Genomic DNA, 16,452 nt, shown 5'->3' on the forward strand with positions numbered 1-16,452 from the left:
TCTGGAAAGTACTTCACTGAAGTATGCAGAAAATCCTACATCGTCATCCTGTGTGCCTCCAAAAAGGATTTCAGCTGATGTTGCTTACAAGCCAGAAAAGGATTAAAGGGTCAAAAGGAACAACTCACTCATTTGTTTGATGCATCCTATGCCCTCTGGCAAAGGAGGAAATGGGACACACCCAACTCTGACTGAATCCTACTATCAGTGTTCTGCAAAAGATTGTGACATGCCTACTGTTTTCTTGCATAATATTGCCTTTTGGCCATGCTGCATAAAACTTCCCACCCCATCTGTAAACCTACAAACCAACATATACCATACTAGGTATCTGCTAGAGTGGTCTCTAAACCACATAAAAGTCAAAATAATAGGAACATAGGAAGCTGCCACATACTGAGTCAGACCTTTAGTCCATTTAGCTCAACGATGTCTACACAGACCGGCAGCTGCTTCTCCAAGGTTATAAGCAGGAGTCTCTCTCAGCACTTTCTTGGAGATGCCAGATCTCCTTCTACATGCAAGCCTGCAGCTGCTCTTCCCAGAGTGGCCCCATCCCCTAAGGGGAATCTCTTACATGTAGTCTCCCATTCAAATGCAAACTAGGCCAGACCCTGCTTAGCAAAAGAGACAATTCATGCTCACTACCACACAAGCAACTCTCCTCCCAATGTGCTCTGCTCACACTCCCTTCAGAGATCTCCATGCAGCATCAATGAGTTTATCCCTGTCAGAGGCGTAACTAGGGAAAATGGCACCCAGGGCAAGCACTGAAATGGCGCCCCCCGCGCCCCGCCCCCCCGCGCCACAACATACTACATTATACTTAGGTTTTTCCTCACAAGCGTCCGCCGCCGCCAAGCCAGGCCACTGACTGGCCACCAGGCGCCAACAAAGCAATGGGGGGGGCGCGCGGGGGCGCGGAAGGGACTGCTCGTGGGGGAGGGGGCGCCGACGCGCTCCCTTGACTGCTGCAGCGCTGCTGCATTGAGCAGGAAACATTTGTATTAACAAAAAATAAAAAATAAAATAAAAAATTGTCATGTTGGCGCCCCCCATGTGACCAGAAAAGATGGCGCCCGGGGCACGTGCCCCCCCGCCCCCCCTATAGTTACGCCTCTGATCCCTGTGAGGCAAGCTGAAATGAGAAAAAACTAGCCCAAGGTCACCCAGTGAGGTTCATGGCTAAGTGAGAATGTCAACATTAGCCTCTAAACTATACTACATATTTGCCCTGAAGTGCTAAATAATTATTGTGTTTGTGGATTTATTCGGTGCAAAAATTAACTGCAATATCATGGACAAGTCTGAAAAGGTTTGGCAGTCATCAAGCAAAGGGAACATCAAACTAGTATCCTAAAGACAAAAGAAAAGGGCAAGAGAAGATTAAAGAATTTAGAGAAAGTTTGAGATTTTCTCAAAAAATCTGTCCACAAAGCCAAATAAATAAGCATTTCAATACACAGGGATGTTATTTTTGTAACTCAAGTATCAAAGACTACGCTTCGTATATAGCTAGAGACAGAAGTACATGTATGCGTTAGTTCTCATACAGTTCTTTCCCAGCCCTGTTACCACTCATGTAAAGTACAGATTTCATTTATCTTATATAAATATCCATCTCTACCTATATCAGATGGATATACATCTGATATTTAATTCCAACCTTTTGAAGTTAGTGAACTGCCACTTTCTTTAACACACCTAGGTGAACTGCAGTAAACATCAATAATTATGAATTAAAAGTAGTTCTTTCAACTTAAAATAACATTTTTATAATAAGGATTTATAAATATTGATATCCACAAACTAACTATGGTGCCAAATCCTCTGTTATCAAGTGAAGAATATGCCATTTTCCAATACAACAAATGCTTCTAGTGGGAAGCGGAGACCTTTACATTATTTAAAGGCCATTCTATGTACAAGTACACAATGTAGCAATAGTGCACACTTATCTGTTCCTAAGATAAAAAAGGAACCAGCTGAAAACTTACAGGTTTTTATAGGAATTTTTATTTGCATAGATTAATTTGTATTTTAGTTAAGTACACTGGATTTCTATCCTGAATTATCCCTAAGCATAATTACTTTGTAATAAGCCCCACTGAACTATGAAACTTAGATTTCTGAGCAAATATGCAAAGGATTAAGGTGTACATGTTGCTAACAAAAGACATCCAGAAACATGTTTTTAAAAACCCACAAAGAAAATAAGGTATTTTGTTCCTTTATTCCCACTCTTTTATACCTAAAATACATTTTCCCTTGAAGTTTCAGAAGGTATGCTAGTCAATTGATCATCTATTATTTTTCGCTGTCAAATATTCCATGAAGTCATGATGCTCATGAAGCTTGAAGAACTGATCTACTGCCTATTTAGTACACGTTTTTCAAAACTGACTTTTGTTTAATAGTTGCTGTTACTTTATTCCTGTTTATATTCATATTTAAATTCATTTTTTAAAAATTGTAACTGTAGATGGTTCTACTTTTCAGCATAAACAAAGGCAATGAACTGTTCCATACAGTGTTCACCTTTATAGAAACCTTACTCAATGGTTTTTAAAAGTTAATTACATTTTTATGACACTAGCTATTGTGAATCATTTTGGTTTTTTAAATTAGCATAGGAATCAAACATGTTAATTCAATCTCTTGTTCTAGCAAATGTAACGCTTTAAAATACTTCATCGTCGTTTGACAGTATTTGACAGATCAATCTTCTTTGACTACTCAAATGACCAACCCCATTTAGAAATTATTGCTAACAGCAAGGCCATTTTATTTGCCGTTGCTATGCAGGTAAACGGCGTTCCTAACTACAATTCGGTCTCTTTCTGTGAGAGAGACACAAGGCAAGCGAGCCCCTCTCTGTCAAGCTGGATTTCATGCAGCTGTTTCTTCCTAGCAGCCAAAGCACTGCAAGACGTCTGAAGGGAATTTGACATCCGTCCCCCTTGGGCCGGAGACCAACACACCCGGAGGAAGAGCAGCACCCATCGGCCACGGACCTCCCGCACGTGGTGGCGAGCCTCGCTTGGGGCTATCCAGAACCCGAAGGAAAGAAAGGGAGGCATCCACTCGCTTCTCGCAAGGGGCTCCCCTCTGCCCACCTCCTGCTAGGGTGGCGCAGCATTCCCGGCTTCCCCGCAGACGGGGGAAGCGGCTCCATCGCGCGCGCCTGCTGCTGCTGCTGCTGCTGCAGTCGAGAGGAGAAGCTCTCCTGCTGCGCTGTAACTGGGCAGACCAGCGAGGGAGGGGAGGCCGCGCTGCCTGCGCTCGCCACCCTCGGAGAGGCGCAGGAGGTGGGGGATGCCGTGTGTGTCGCAAGCCGCGGCGGCAGCATTGTTCACACCGTGACAGGAAGCCAAGAACCAGACAGGACCAGTCCAGACTGGAACAGACCCTCCTCCCCCGCCCAGCACTATTCTTCGCTGCTGCTGCTACTGCTCAGATGCCGCCGCCGCCGCCGCCCACAGCACAAGGCTGGAGCAGGAGGAGGAGGAGGACAGCTCGCCCTCCGCCCGCCCCATGGAAAAGCAGCAGCTGGCAACTGAGCCTTTTGGAAGGAGGGCCGCATAAAATTTTTTAATAAATAAATAACAAATAAATAACTCCGTCACACACATGCCTGGGGGGCGCTGGGGAGGATCACGTCCACGCTGGGAACACAGTATGCAGCCGAGGCAGGCAGCAGCAGCAACTCCCATTTCGGATGCCAGCAGAAACAGGCTCCCTTGTAAAGGCTACGTCCAGACGGTGGTGGTGCCACGGGATGCCGTTTCGGTTCGAGACGGCGTTTCATGTTGGAACTCAGGGCGGCGGCCGTTCGGGCCCCAGCGAACGCGACTCGGGAATGACAGCGTGAGCCACGTTTCCTCTCCACCCGGAAGAGGGCTGCTGCTGCTGCTGCTGCTGCTCAGACCTGCCTAACAGAAAACTTGCGCTTTTTTTTGAACTGCCCTTTACTGGCGCCAAAGTGCTGCTGAAGCCCACAGCTCAAAAACAGAAAAGCCCCACCACCACTACTACGGCGTGTCCTTCCCGGAGGGCAATGGTCGACCTCCCTCGGTTAGGACTTCTGGGGCCTCTAAGCAACCACACAGCTTAGATGTATCGTGGGTGCTGCATACAGTTGCATACTTGACTCCTGTGCTCCTACGGGTGGCCAACTCAAAAGCACCTGAGGCAGTAACTAACTACACTTAACTACAACTCCCATCATCCCCAGCCACAGTGCCAAAATTCCATTGAGGATGTTGAGGCCAACAACAGCTGAGGACCTCTGCCACAGGATGTGGTGATGGCCACTAGCTGAGATGGCTTAAAAGGGGCTTGGACAAATTCATGGAGAATGAGTCTATCGATGGCTACTAGTTGGCAGCTATACACCACCTCCAGCCTCAGAGGCAAGATGCCTCTAAATATCAGTTGCAGGGGAGCAACACCAAGAGAGAGGGCTTGCCCTCATCCACCTCTTGCCTGTGGGCTTCCCAGAGGCATCTGGTGGGCCACTGTGTGAAACAGGATGCTGGACTAGACAGGTCTTAGGCCTGATCCAGCAGGCATATTTGTTCTCTTATTTGTTCCTTTTACACCTTAAGGCATATTTGTTCCCTTAACACCCTGTAATTGCCCTGTTGTACTCCTAATCAACGTTCAAGAATGGCACATTTCCCCCACTAGTTCAATTTGTTAGAGGAAAAAAGAATTTTAATCCACATTACTAATTATGTGGATATTAATTTAACAGGCACTTCCTGTCAAAATAAGAGCTTCTCCATCTCTGATTGCTTTTTAAAAGACCCTTAAGACACACCCTGTTTTCTCAGGCTTTTAATTAAAACTAATTTTAAACTGTTTAATTGTTTTACTCTGTAAAAGTGTTTTGTTTTATTATGTGAATTGTTTTTATTTTGTGGAAGTGTCTTGTTTTTATTTTATTTTTATATTGTGACTTGGATTATGTATACCACATATATTATATTTATATATTAAAAAATCAGACAGAATATAAATATGGCAAATAAATAAGACTATGCAACTGTGGCAATTATTCTACATCAACATGGAAGTCAAGGGTGTGCTCTTGTGTATGTGGCATTCTACAGCTAAACACTCCTTTTACCTCTCCCATCCTTTTCCCTGCAAAGAGAAGCAGAGCATTTCTCACATTTGTGTCCTGTCCAAGGAAGTCAGAGCAGCATTCTTGGATTTTATCCTCCGAACCACTCTATGAAGTAGCTTAGGCTGGAGAAACAGTGACCCATCTGCGGAATGATGAATGGGAATTTGCATCACCATTTCCCATATTTAAAGCCAGTATTCAAACATTTACACCACAGCGTGACAAGTCACAAACCAAACTCAACCTATGAAGAGCAGTTGAGCGCACTCTCTCACAAACCTTTCTTATACTAAGAGCCACCAGGGTCAAGTCACCATAAGATTCCTCCCCAAGGTTAGAAAATCAAGGTTGGCTTGAACCCACTAAGAGTCTACAAGTATATGCTCATAATCATAAAATTGACTCCTTGCTTTCTTAACACACTTTGCTACCTGTCACTCACTAACCAGGGTGGATTTTCTCAACTCTTCCATGCCTGCTTAGGGGCAAAGTGGGATTCTAACTTGTGCTGGTGAGTACATGAACAGAACCAAAGGACTGCATTTATTTCAGTGTAAATGAAATAGAACAAAAGGTGTGTATATGGTGTAAGTGTTCCACAGACAGCTAGGAATATGAAAGAAGAGAGATGTTCACTCCAGACAGACTGCAAATCGTTAAACAGGTAGTCTTGCTTTCCCCCCATTCCTTGATATATCAGTGTTAAGACATCTCTTAGCATCAAGGGAAAGTTCATAAATTCACATTCAAGCAGGAATGAAGGGAAACTTTGAAGCAACTGTAGAGGCAGCAGGGCTGGTGCCACATTATTATGAAGCCAACTATCATCAGATCAAGAAGAGTCCAGCCACAAACAATGGTTACAAGAATCTCAGAGGCAAACATGTCAGATGTGAACCTCCTAGGTAGGATGACACCTGGTCAGTGTTCCCTCTAACAGGAATTCCCAGATGCTGTTGACTACAACTCCCCAACTAAAGGCCTTGCAGCTGGGGATGATGGGAGTTGTAGTCAACAACATCTGTGAATCCCTGTCCGAGGGAACACTGCACCTGCCCAGTCCTTTTCTCCACTCCCTTTGCAGAAACCACATGTAATCGGTTCCTCCTATATTCTTCCACAACAATTCTAGGCCTCACACAAGTAACTCAGAAATATGTTAAGCCAGCCCTGGCAAAATCTTCAGCTGCTCCTTGCTGGTGCCTTCCATCAATTCAAAGAGAGGGTTTAAGGGTGGCCTTCAGTGCTCACTAAGGCCCATGAAGAGGGGAAAGCCCTGTGCTAGCATCAGACCACAATTCTAGTCCAAGATAACTGTTCACAATCCTACACACACACAGAGGGAGGAAAATGTTGCCTCCTGTGCCATTGTCACCAGCCTCCCTTCTCTCGCTCATGGTTTACACAGGTCTGGCTACTGCCCCCAGCCAATCTCCTCAAACTCCAGGGAAGCTTCCCTTATTGGCGGGGAAGGAGAGGCACATCAGAACAGGTCCGCCCGACCAAACCCCCTTCTTCTCCCCGCGGCTGGCCGGTGACAAGTGGAAGAGAGGCGGGCCAGCCGGCTTGGCTTCCAGAGACCAGGGCGGCTGCTGCTGCTGCTGCTGCTCCTCCTAGGGGACAAAAAGGGATGTCCTCTTTCACACGGCTCGCCAGCCAGGTCAGGGAACTTCCTTGGCCCGGCTGCTCTCTCTCCCCCACAACGCGCACCCTCCACCACCACGACAACAACGCATTAAACCGACGTTGCTTCCTCCCAACCCGCCCCCCGCGCCGCTCCCGGCTTATCACCGTGAACTGACCCAGTTCCGAGGCAGCCACACAGGCGGCGGCAAACAGCAGCCGCCGCCGCCGCCTCCCACTCCCCTCCAGTCCACAGGCATTAGGATCCGCCATGTTAGAACAGGCGCCGAGCCCCTCTCTGCCATCTTCCCAGCTGGGGACGCGGACTCGGGTCCCCCCTCCATCTCTGCCCGCGCACCGACACCCCCGAGACACCCCCACGGGCCGAGAGGCGGAGGCGCGCCAGACCCCGGCACGGCCGCCCGGGGCTCGCACACACGCGAGCGTCCGCCATGTTAGAAGCAGCAGCGGTTCCCCCGTCCCTCCCTCCGGGTTTTCTACACACGCCGCGTTGACCTGCTCGCAGGGAAGCTCCGGGCAGCTTCTCCCCTGCGACGCAGACACCCAGCAGCAAGAGAGAGGGGCGGGGGGCCGGGAGCCCCGACCCACCAACCCCATCCTCCTCCTCCTCCTCCTCCTCCTGACCAGCTGGGGAAGCGCTACTGGAGGCGCCGGGCTGCTGCAGCTGCCGCTGCCCGGGAGCTCCCTCGCGCCTCCCCAGCCCGCTTCTCCCCAGGAGGTCTTCGCGGGTGGCAACCACCAGAGTCTCCTTCCTGGCGCTCTCTCGGCGGCCGCCCCAAAGCTCAGTCTCGGAGGAGCGAGGTTGGCGCGACTTCGGGCGGATCAAGACTTCCTGACAGCGCAGCCCCCTCCCCGCCCAGGCAACATCTTGCCCTCCTTTGCGCCTCCTTTCCGCATCGCTTTGTGCCACCGATGTCCTCCCTGGCGCCCCCCAGCAAAGGCTTGGGAGTGGGGGGGGGAGGGTGTCTTCCCGCCCCTCGGCTCCCCTTCGCCCTGATCTCTGCAGCCAGCGGCCGCCAAGGCACCTGCGCCGCTGCCTCCACCACCACCACCATCACCACCCATTATAGAGGAGTGTCGCCGGGCTCCGCTTTTCCTGGAGAGAGCAGGGGCCGCCTCTCTTTCCCCTGCCCGGGATCCCAGGGCTAAAGGGGGGGGGGTCCTCCTCCTCGCCTGCCTGCCTTCCCAGTGCGACGACTTATACGCGCCCCCCTCCCGCCCGCCGTCCGCCCCAAACCATCACACACAATGCGACTGAAGGGAATCAGCTGTACTCACGTAGGACAACGGCCCGAAAGATTTGGTAAATCGTCTTCTCTTTTTAGGCGGAATTTTTAAAGAGGGATGTGGGAACCTACAGCAGAAATACGGGAGGCGGCAGCGGCGCCTTCCAGGGCCATAGGCTGCGGGGGCGACCAGCTGAAGAGCGCAAAGTTGCGCCGAGGCTGCGGGACAGAAACACGACAGACGAGAGGGGCGGCGCGGAAGAAGAGGGTGGGCAGCCGGGAAGGGAAAAGGCAGCCGGGTGGCCAGAGGAGCAGCAGAGACCCTGCGACAGACAAGCAGCAGCAACCAGAGAGGCCGGAGGAAAATGGCAAAAGAAGAGGAAGAAGGGCTGCAGGCCGGGCATTTATAGGGGCCAGCCTCGAGGAGGGGCTCGGCGCCACGCGTCACAAGCGTGCGAGGAAGGAGGTGCCTGGCTGCCTGCTTCCTTAATGCAGAGGGACCACGGGCGCCCTCTCCTTGTCACTCGCCTCGGTCTTGCCTTCTGTGCGCGCACATTCCTCGGGGCTAGGAGGGTATCGCGCATGTGCACAGTAGCCCCGCGCACCCGACCCGGGGGCGGAGGGAAGAGAGACTCGGACACTAGCCAGGGTCGCGAACTGGAACTTCAGGCGGGGAGGGGAGGGGACGACCACTTGCCCCCACCTCAGGGCTCAGTTCCAGAACCTGCTTGCGAAGATAAGGCTAGTCCGTTGCAGACTCTTTACGTGCAAAAACAGATGCTTTACCACCCAGCTATGGCCTCTGGACTATCTGAAGAAAAGAAAAGAAAAGAAAAGATTGGCGAAGTGTTTCTCGCCTCGCTAATGAGAAAGTGCGAGTTAACCCTACTCCGCCCTTCGAAGGTTGCTGTTGAGGTGAGGCTCTGTATGCCTCTGACAACTGCATTATTATAGACTAAAACAGTAAGCACAACTTTAACACGGCATGTCAGGCAGCACTGTACCTCACATAGGCTAGTTTGAGTGTGTGTGTGTGCGGGGCTTTATTTTGTGTGTGGTGCTGGGTTTCAGGAAGAAGTACAATAGTTAGTCTTCTTAGCTTGAAACATTGCAGAGGATGATTCTTATGTGTGCTTTCTGCAGCCTACAGGTGAAACTCGAAAAATTAGAATATCGTGCAAAAGTTCATTAATTTCAGTAATGCAAATTAAAAGGTGAAACTGATATATGAGATAGACGCATTACATGCAAAGCGAGATAAGTCAAGCCTTAATTTGTTATAATTGTGATGATCATGGCATACAGCTCATGAGAACCCCAAATCCACAATCCCAGAAAATTAGAATATTGTGAAAAGGTTCAACAGTCTAGGCTCCAGGTGTCCCACTCCAATCAGCTAATCAATCCATAACACCTGCAAAGGGTTCCTGAGCCTTTAAATGGTCTCTCAGTCTGGTTCATTAGGAATCACAATCATGGGAAAGACTGCTGACTTGACAGTTGTGCAGAAAACCATCATTGACACCCTCCATAAGGAGGGAAAGCCTCAAAAGGTAATTGCAAAAGAAGTTGGATGTTCCCAAAGTGCTGTATCAAAGCACATTAATAGAAAGTTATGTGGAAGGGAAAAGTGTGGAAGAAAAAGGTGCACAAGCAGCAGGGATGACCGCAGCCTGGAGAGGATTGTCAGGAAAAGGCCATTCAAAAGTGTTGGGGACTTTCACAAGGAGTGGACTGAGGCTGGAGTTAGTGCATCAAGAGCCACCACACACAGACGGATCCTGGACATGGGCTTCAAATGTCGTATTCCTCTTGTCAAGCCGCTCCTGAACAACAAACAACGTCAGAAGCGTCTTACCTGGGCTCAAGAAAAAAAGAACTGGTCTGTTGCTCAGTGGTCCAAAGTCCTCTTTTCTGATGAGAGCAACTTTTGCATCTTATTTGGAAACCAAGGACCCAGAGTCTGGAGGAAGAATGGAGAGGCACACAATGCAAGATGCTTGAAGTCCAGTGTGAAGTTTCCACCGTCTGTGTTGATTTGGGGAGCCATGTCATCTGCTGGTGTTGGTCCACTGTGCTTCATTAAGTCCAGGGTCAACGCAGCCGTCTATCAGGAGATTTTGGAGCACTTCATGCTTCCTTCCGCAGACGAGCTGTATGGGGATGCTGACTTCATTTTCCAGCAGGACTTGGCACCTGCCCACACTGCCAAAAGTACCAAAACCTGGTTCAATGACCATGGCATTACTGTGCTTGATTGGCCAGCAAACTCGCCTGACCTGAACCCCATAGAGAATCTATGGGGCATTGCCAAGAGAAGGATGAGAGACATGAGACCAAACAATGCAGAAGAGCTGAAGGCCGCTATTGAAGCATCCTGGTCTTCCATAACACCTCAGCAGTGCCACAGGCTGATAGCATCCATGCCACGCCGCATTGAGGCAGTAATTGCTGCAAAAGGGGCCCAAACCAAGTACTGAATACATATGCATGCTTATACTTTTCAGAGGTCCGATATTGTTCTATTGACAATCCTTGTTTTATTGGTTTCATGTAATATTCTAATTTTCTGGGATTGTGGATTTGGGGTTCTCATGAGCTGTACGCCATGATCATCACAATTATAACAAATTAAGGCTTGACTTATCTCGCTTTGCATGTAATGCGTCTATCTCATATATCAGTTTCACCTTTTAATTTGCATTACTGAAATTAATGAACTTTTGCACAATATTCTAATTTTTCGAGTTTCACCTGTATGCAATTTGCTGCCCGAGGAAGTTGCTTAGGCTGCTACTACTCTATATAAAAGCCAGACCTGATCATACAGCTGTTAAAAGCAAAGAGCCTTTTGTCAGGAGCAAGGAAAACTGGAAGTCTTACACATATCTGGGGGGTTAAAGGGCAACAAGAGAGTGTAGCTTCCAGTTCCAGGCTGATCTGAGCTCCTGATAATCTCTTTTAAGAAATTAAATTTATTTATTTATTTTATTTAACATATTTGTATATTGCCCAACACACAGGTCTCTGGGCGATTTACAACAGTATTGTAAATATTGGAAGGAGGGAAGGGTTGCCTTCCTACTCTCCAGGGCAGGCCCAGAAAAATCTGAAATAAATTAGTTACCAGACTGAGGCATTGAGGAAGGCGGTGGGATATCTGCAATAGCCTTTTTAATGCATCCAAAATCCATCTCTGTACAAATCTTTTGTACCTCTGCTAACTGGGCAAAGAGGCACCTTTTTAACATGGTGATTCTCTTTATTTAGCAGGGAGAGAGTAACTGGCCCTATCCACCACAAGCACAGTACCTCCAATAACTGTTGCTGGTGTCTGTCTTGTGTTTCTTTTTAGGTTATGAGCCCTTTGGGGACAGGGATCCATCTTGTTTGTTTGTTATTTCTCTATGTAAACCGCTTTGGAAATGTTTGTTGAAAAGCAGTATATAAATATTTTTTGTTGTTGTTGCTGCAAAACTAAACTTAGGCTTGCAAGAAAGAATGAGAGCTCCCTATAACATGAATTTATGTCTTTACAAACTCTGGAGGTAGGAAACTTGTATGGTTTACCTCAATTTCTGCACGTGCACAGGTGACATCTTCAAGACACAAACAAAAAACAAACTAGGTATGTCTATGGAGATTATTTAGAACAAGTTTTTAAATACATTACATACACTTTATTTATTCAAAATTTGAGATAGTTAAACATACAAAAATAACAGTTAAAAGGTTCAAACAACCAAAAAATGTACATTAGAGCAATCAGCAATACACGGCACAACCCCATACAGACTGTTCACATCAGTATGCATACGAGATCAAGTTTCCTGCAGCTGCAAACCTTATTCTGACAACCCTTTTTATATTTACAAGGAATTAATTCATGAACAGTATGTAGAGCCAGCATGGTGTAGTGGTTAGAGTGCTGGACTAGGACCGGGAAGACCCAAGTTCAAATCCCCATTCAGCCATGATACTTGCTGGGTGACTCTGGGCCAGTCACTTCTCTCTCAGCCTAACCTGCTTCACAGGGTTGTTGTGAAAGAGAAACTCAAGTATGTAGTACACCGCTCTGGGCTCCTTGGAGGAAGAGTGGGATATAAATGTAATAATAATAATAATAATACTTGTGGAAGAGTCAACCACTTTGGCACACATATTTCTCCATTTAAAGATCATCCCCATACCCCCCTAGGGGGGATATTTAATGTAAGGTGAAGTAGCTTGTCCCCATATGTGGCCACTTTGATAATATGCTTTAAGTAAATGCTGTTCAATGCTGCTGCAGATGGTCAGATGTTTAACAAATAAAACATCTGAGGCAAATAAAAAAGAGGAAAGGGGAAGTTGTTTGGAGGTTCTTGTTAGTTTTCTTTCTTTTGTTCTAGATCAGGCCTGCTCAACTTAGGCCCGCCAGCTGTTTTTGGACTACAACTCCCATAATCCCCAGCCACAATGGCCAATAGCCAGTGCTTATGGGAGTTGTAGGCCAACATCTGCAGGAGGTCCGAAGTTGAGCAGCCCTGTCTAGATTGTGGCCAACTAAGGCGAGGCAGAGAAGCATCCAAGGGACCAAGGTGCTGAAAACCTCCCCACTCTTTAACCCAAAGGAAGTTAGCTGTACATAGGGGCACCCAAAGCTAATTTTACAGTAGGCCCCGACATTTCTAGAACTGGCCCTGACACTGACTTGTGATGTAAGTGGTTTCCCCCCACCCTGTGATTCATTCACACTCCTTGGGCAGCTTCATACGTCACACTGAACCTGAGGTTTAGCAGAGTGGGTGGAACCTCAGGGATGCACACACCCCCTACTTCTGGTCTTGGGAAAGATATGCCAAGATTGGACATGTACAAACCCACCACTCGGCATATTCTGCCCTATTTGCGGTACAGAACCCGACACCTGTCCCTCACTTCAAATCTTAGTTACAGGTATTGGGTTCCATACTGCAAGTACGGCAGAATATGCTGAGGTTAATGGGTTCGTACAACACACCCAATCTCAGCATATCCTTTCTGAGACTGGAAGCAGTCTGTGTTCCTGGGGCTCCAGCCACTCTGCTGCACTTGGCATGATGTGTGAAGCCACCCAATGACTGTCTTGTGGCAAAGTAACAGAGGACAATGAAATGGTCCAAAACACTTAGTATTGCTTTACGTATGTCTCTCTGAGGAAGAGACAAGATTGTGAAAGCCTCAGTAACATAATAATTTACACAATTTCTCAATAAATCCTGCCAGTTCTTCAGTAGGACACAATTTCATTTAATCTGATGTCATCCTCCAGAATGTGTTCGTGCAAGATTGTGTACGAACATCATCGTAGGTGTCCCACAGAATGTCTGCTAGTTTCACTGCATGTTAGTTTACACTGATTTCAATATACTTCTGAATATGTTAAAATAGCCTGAATTCTCCTCCACAGGTTTTATTTTCAAGATGTGAACAACAGCTGGTCCATCACATATTATTATATCATAGTGGTGAGGTTCCTTATGTTGAGAAGGCTCTCTGTGTGACGTAGGATCGGCTGCATTTAGGTTGTTCTCATTTTCCATAGATGCTGCATTAGTTGGGAATGTTATGACCAGTTTCTCTCTTATTATCCACAGCTATAGTGTAGTGTGTATTGTGTACTATACAAATGGAAGTGTGGCTTAGGGTTCAGGGAACCATAACTTCAGACAGACTGACACTTGGATATTGTGGGAGTCGTTTGAAAGGAAATTTCATTACAAAACCATTCTTCTTTTTGTAAACTTTATCTTTTCTTACTTCTTATATAAGTAATGGATGCACTTATCTGTTAACTGTTTATAAAACAAACCCCACACCCTCCCTCTCTCTCCCTTCTGACCAAAACTGTCAAACAGCTGATTTCAAATTTGTGGATACGCTCTTTACAGAGTAATCATTACAGAATAAACATCCATTTCAAACTTTCTGGCTTCATTTTTCCCCCATTTGATCTACACAATTCAGATAGCAACCATATTTTTAAAAAATATTTTTTATGACTTATGTAACACCAATCTAATTTGCAAGGAGATTTTGTCTTGTACCAAAATTGTCTATATTTGACTGAACCATAACTCAAGGCTATGGGCTTTTTAATCTTTCCAGTGCTTTGCTATGACACTTTTGATCACTACCAAGAACAATATGATCAATTCTACAAAACCATGCTTAAAGAGTTCAACAGACATATCTTTACTTTAGATAACTGTACAGCTTGGGGCAGGGGAACAGAATGGTAGCTGCTCAGGCAGACATATTGTAATTGGTGGTCATTTTGGTTTTCTGGGCAAAAGTGGAAGTGCCTCTATATCTGAATTCCATCAGTAACATATTACATATGTGTATTTCATACCCTGTGGCTTGGCTGCATTCCTGAAAAATTCCTTCAGTTTTTCAGAAGATGTTATTGATGAGATTATTATGAGATCTGGGTGATAATTAGCAGCAACCAGATGTTTCTTAATGAAAGAAGTGCACCAGCTGACATCCAGAGCAGGAGGATGTTGGGCTGGCTCGCTGTGCTAAATCTGAAGCTTGAGCTCCAGACTAGTGTTGCACTACTGCAACATGCTTGTGGTTGCACAACAATTGCGCAACTGCAGCATATCTCATTTATTTTAATGGGGACTTTAGCACGAGAGCAGTGTGACACAAATCCCATTTTTAGTGAAACGAAGCTAACTTCTCATGCCACCAAAGGTTTGATCATTCTCAAACACTCTGTTGCTCTGGATGTCAGACATTGAATTCAAATATCTAACCTGCCAAATTTTATGCCCCATGTCATTCTGCTGATCATAAAGGCTCTCTTTTCTGGAGAAATCCTCTAATTATACCAGGAGTTTGATAGTATTGGTGTCGTGTTTTCGTTTCTTACCATTCAATATGATCCCTAATAAATTTGTTCAGTTCACACCTGATAACGCTGATATCCTTCTTGAGACACTAGAATAAACATAACGTAAAGATTTCATGTTAATCAAATATCATGCTAGCACAAAGAAGTATGCCTTTACAGTCAAGGAGTGACATTCATTTGTCAAACAGTCTTGCAAGTTTCTGTAGTCATGGGGAAGCTGCTTGAGGCTGCCAGGCCTCAAATGTCAACCCCACCTGTGTTTGCAAGCAAAGTAAAAGAAGAATGGATGGTATACCAATATGGATTTCAGATGGAAAGCTGAAGCCATTGACATAACTGTCTCCCTTCAAATGAGTAGAGTAGATTGAGTTCAACCAAACATTTGCCAAAAGATGAGACAGATGTAACATCTGTAGAATTCTAGCCAGTCTTCAGTCAAGCTCATGCGTTCAACACACTAAGTTCTATAGTACAACTATGCTTGCATCATGCTTCTGATAAGTTAGGACTGCAGAGTCCCAGCTCCTTCCTGCATGTTGATGGAGATGAATTATACCTGAATACAGGTATAAGTTAATAGCTCCATCTATGATGTTTACGAATTTTGCTCAGCTAACTGACGTGTTGCCCCATCCTGCTGTTTTTGGCATGGACACATTCCAAATCCTTCTTTGCATTTCAAAATACTATTTCTGTGCAGGGCTTTGGAATGGCAGCAGTGGTCTGCAGGAAACCACAGCTATCATGGTCAACTAGCTGGGAATTGTGATTGTTTATTAAATTAAAAATATGGGGCTAAGGGTGCACCACAGGATATAAGGTACCAGGAATCTCAAGCCTGGAAGTCTGGCAGCAGGGCTCAGGCACCTTACTTTTTGCACCGCCCAGACAGCTCAAAGGGAGAAAGACTGGCTGTCCTGAGCTTTGCTGCTGTGCAGTGCTCCCCGCCTCTGAAAGGAGCCAGAAGGGAAACACCACTCCAGCCTAGCCAGCCTAGCAGGAATCAGGTGACTGGGGAACCAATGGCCTAAGAACTTCCCCAGGTTTGACTCATATCCATAGTTTGAGCTTTTCATCTAAAGGAGAAGGTGCCTTGCCTCACCTTGCCCTCTTGGCTGTGTTGGGAATTCTCTCTGGTAAGAGAAACCCTTTATCATTATAGCAGAGTGCACAGAGGCACAACACAGCGGAATTTGGTTTGTGCATGCGTGTATGCTGAGAGTTAAATAACTTGGAGCCAGTTCATAGTTTCAAATCAATATAAGGAGTATTTATTAGAGAACTCCATTCTAGATAGGAAAGTGAGGAGATAGGATCTCTAATCTATCTATCTAACTGGATGCAGATGGATTTCACATCTCTGCACACCTGGCGCAGGGAGAGAGGAGCTTGCGTGTTGCAAGGGAAGGGAAGGGAAGAGGAAGTGGCAGGAAGGAAGTCCCTGAGATTAGCAATCTACATATCAAAGGGATACTGTCAGAGTAGTAGAGAAGGGATGACCAATGTCTTGACCCTCTAGCCCTCTGACTCACTAGTCTGTCCTCCTGTGTCAATGAGACAAGAGACAG

The 16,452-nt window shown here is 46.4% G+C and overlaps 1 protein-coding gene across 3 annotated transcripts in view; it reads right to left on the bottom strand.

Annotated features, from left to right (window-relative positions):
- Window positions 1-8,439, bottom strand: part of AZIN1 (antizyme inhibitor 1) — a 34,979-nt gene extending 26,540 nt beyond the window's left edge. The window contains exon 1 of one of the 3 annotated variants that reach the window (XM_053244084.1): window positions 8,054-8,439. The gene's annotated coding sequence lies outside the window, so the exon portion shown is untranslated. Of the gene's footprint in view, window positions 1-3,116; window positions 3,311-5,176; window positions 5,274-8,053 lie in introns of those variants that run through there. The other 2 variants (XM_053244086.1, XM_053244085.1) reach the window with 2 other exon arrangements.
- Window positions 8,440-16,452: the final 8,013 nt, after the last annotated feature.

The sequence above is a fragment of the Hemicordylus capensis genome, chromosome 4 (genome assembly GCF_027244095.1).
Source record: "Hemicordylus capensis ecotype Gifberg chromosome 4, rHemCap1.1.pri, whole genome shotgun sequence".
NCBI lineage: Eukaryota > Metazoa > Chordata > Lepidosauria > Squamata > Cordylidae > Hemicordylus > Hemicordylus capensis.